We start from the raw sequence: 4,106 nt of genomic DNA on the forward strand, positions 1-4,106 counted from the left end.
CAGCCATGGGGCAACAATCCAGAGCTCTCCTTCTACCCATCTCTTCTTTTTCTTTTGCTTGAGGACAAGCAAAGCTCTAAGTTTGGTGTGCTTATCCGTGATCACTAAGATCATGGCCCCTAAAAACATAATTGACTTTCTGACTAAGATTTACAAGATAACCATAGATTGCTTCAAACCAACAATCTCTGTGGGATTCGACCCTTACTCACATAAGGTATTACTTGGACGACCCAGTGCACTTGCTGGTTAGTGGTACGCGTTGTGAAAAGTGTGATTCACAATTCGTGCACCAGTTAACAAAGGTAGTTGAAAAAGGGTAGGCTTAATTTGGATAAGTGAGTTTAAACAAATAATGGCCTCAATCATATGCAAGCATACAAATGTAATAAATATTGGACATATAAGATAAAACAAAATATAGATTACAATCATAGAGAAGTAAACACACAAGAATAAAATAATTATGGTTAAATAATGTAACCATGCATAAAGGCTCAAATCTTTACATGTTGTGTGTTCTTTAGCTCAAACATCATGTTTCAAATACAACTTCAAGCAAATTTATCATAAAAATGTGAAAAATTAGTGAAATTTTGTTCCAAAGATAGAGTCTTAGAAGAAACTTATTGTCTTTTCAATCAAGTAGAGCATGCATGCAACTAACCTTGCTGTTGCTGTGATCTTGTTCATATGTTGTATTTCTTGTATATTGCTGCTCTTTACACTGAATTTTCATGCTTATATTCATTATATGTAACTGCAGCTTGATTTTTTAATTCATATGAACTGTTTGATTGCTGTTTATTTTCCGGAAAAATCCAATTTTAGCCGGAATGCTGCCCAAATTTTTATAAATCTTTTTGACTTTCATACATGTTTTGATTTTGGAATCTTGAACTCTGTTTTTCTCTGCTTTAACCAAACCATTCATGAATGCCAGGGCATGCATTCTTATCCTCTTTGATTTCCTGGTTCCTAAACTGCAATTTTGATGTTTGATTCCTATTTTTGCTTTCTTTATCTCTATTTGAATCATCATCAAACTGTTTTACTTGTTTGAATATGAGTTACCTATAGCTTCTACCTGTGATTACTTGTTACTTGGACTATTTTCATTATACCTCTTACTTTAACCCATTTTTCACTAACTCCCTAATTTTAACTCTAACCAACCTAACCTTTTCAAAACTTCTTTTTGTTTTTTTGCTTTTCTTTTACTTTCTTTTAACATTCTAACCAAGGAATGATGTTATTTTTTCTATTTAACTTGCATTCAATTACATTTTGGATTGTGATTTCTTCTTTTCAGACTTTTCACTCCTATACAATCCTAAATGCACATTTTACTTAACTCATATTCATTATCCTATTGCTCCTTTGCCACTTTGTGTTTTCTTTGATTATTTGCCTATTTTCTTTCCTATTTTTATTATATCCTGGTTTTCTATTTTTCAGGATGTCAGATTCCTAGAGAAAGGGAAAAGGCAAGGCCACTACTGGCAAAAGAAAAAGAGGAGAAGCCTCCGTGTCTATCATCGACCTCATGCATGATGCCTCCTTGCGGGAGAAAGCCTTTACCCCGCAGGAGAAGGCCGACCAGCTACTCCCCGCCAATGACTCAGTAAAGTTTGCAAACCGATACTGTGAGCTGAAGTATCCGGTGTTTGCAAACTCCAGGAACCTATACCTGGAGCGGACTTTAAAGATCTTAGAAGAACTCCATCAATACACCTCTGATCAGATCAAACAAAGAGGCTGGTTCTTTCTGGAGAGACCTCTGACTGAGGTTAATGCATCTTGGGTTAGGAAATTCTACTGCAACTACTTCAAAACTTCCCTAGATGCAGTGAACCTCAGAGAGAAGCAGATTCTGGTTACTGAGGAGGCAATAGAAGAGGTTCTCAAACTTTTGCCTAAGACTGATCAGACAGATGGCTATCAGAAAGCTGAGGAGGATATGCGCTTTATGCGTTTTGACTGGGATGCAGTCAAGGCGAGGATCACCCTTAACCCGTCAGTTCCTTGGATCATGGGTCAGAACACCACCATACCCAAGGGGATCAACCGGATTTACCTGAACGATGAGGCTCGGCTATGGCATCAGATATTCAGCAACTACATTATGCCGAGTACTCACGAGACTGAGATACCAGTCGCTATGATCACCCTCCTTTGGTGTGTGATGGAGGGCAAAGACCTGTACCTGCCGCGCTTTATTCAGCACTATATGGCCAGGGTCCACGTCCGAGGCACTCTTCCCTTTCCCTATCTGGTTACACAGCTGGGCCGTCGAGCTGACGTGCCATGGGAGGATGCTGATGAGAGGCCACCTGCTGCAGAATGCAAGAAGATTATCCCGCACAGCAGGAACTTCCTGGCCTTGGGCTACAGACCTCCATTCCTGATTGCCACTGCCGATGATACAGCTACACCACCTGCCGGTCCCTCTTCCTCCACTGCTGCACCACCTACCCCTGCCACCACCACTGCACTTCCACCTGCCACAGAGCCTGTCTATCATCTGGTGCACTGCTTGTTTCGACAACTTGACCAGATGGAGCGTCGCAACAAGCGACGCTATGAGCACCTGAAGCTGATGATACGATCTGGCGACATCCCCTCCGAGCCTGACACACCATCCGAGGCATCTGAGGAGGAGGCGGATGCGCCCGAGGCAGAGACCCATCCCAGAGAGAGGCAGAGCAGGCAGACACCGAGCAGGCTGCACCACAGGCAGAGGTCCCACATCAGATCCAGGCTGTAAATCCTGAGATCCCCATTCAGACAGCCCCTCCTCTATAGCAGCCAGACCCCCAGCCAGCCACCACAGAGACACCAGCTACCATCCCTTCCAGTGATGACACCCCTTCACACCCTGCTTGAGTGAGCATTAGGGACGATGCTTCATTTTAAGTATGGGGAGGTCGCCATCTCTGGCGTATTATCTTGGTGAACCACTACAGACTCTTTTTCTTTTATTTTGGATATTTTTCTGTATTTTTCTCTCTATTTTTATTTTTATTTTTTGAGTATTTATACATTGCTACTTTTATGTATTTTTACTCTATTCCTGCATTTTGCATTTTTAGTTCATATTTTAGCCACTTAGTTCTAATTCTAACTTATTAGTTATAGAAATTGTGGATTGATTAGTATAGTTTACCCTTTTTAGCATAAGATAACTCAGAATAGATTAAAAAGAAAAAGAAGTAAACTAGAGACTTTAACAGAATCAAAACAACCCACACCTTGTATATATAGCATTACATGTTAGTTAACAACACTTCATCAAGGAGAAACACTAGAACTTTAAAGCCATTCAATATAAGTTTTACATTGAGAATAATGAGAATTTTTAACTAAACCTGCATGACATACATAAGTGATAAATGATTTTTTGAGCTAGAGAACACATAGCCTATGAGTTTTGAGCTTAATTGTATGGTTACATTCAAACCATAATTTTTATTCCTGTGTATTCCGCCCTTCTTTTATATTCTGGTATTCTTTACTTTGTTTTAATCTATATGTCTGATTATAGAATGTAGATACATACCAAGAGAGTGATTGAGTCCATTATTTGATTTTAGCTTAATTATCCCAAAATAGCCTACCTTTTCATCACCCTTGTTAGCCCCCTTGAGCCTTTAATCCCCTTTTATTCTATTAGCCACATTACTAGCCTTAAGTAGAAAAACAAAATAAAATCCCAAGTTGAATCCTTGGTTAGCTTAAGATAGAAAATTATGAATAGTTTAAAATGTGGGAAACCTATTGGGAACATGGATGATAAAAACAAAAGGTAGAAGAGTTGAAAAGAATAAAATAACTCAAACTAAGAAATTTTTGGGAAGCATGCTCATGAGAAATCAAAGTGATTAAATTACCATGTGCATTAAAAAAAAACATAAAAATTTCAGTATTTAATAAAGGGGATACAAAAGAATTTCCCAAATGCAAAAATAAAAACAATGCACATAGAATAAGAACAAAAGTTGAAACATGAGCATGTAACATCCAAAAGTGGGAAAAATATGGGAAAATAGGTAAAGAAGTTTTGTTTTACTAAGTATGTATGTTAGGTGAGATCTTAGTCTAATTAA

Source organism: Arachis ipaensis, chromosome B04 (assembly GCF_000816755.2).
Source record: "Arachis ipaensis cultivar K30076 chromosome B04, Araip1.1, whole genome shotgun sequence".
Lineage (NCBI taxonomy): Eukaryota > Viridiplantae > Streptophyta > Magnoliopsida > Fabales > Fabaceae > Arachis > Arachis ipaensis.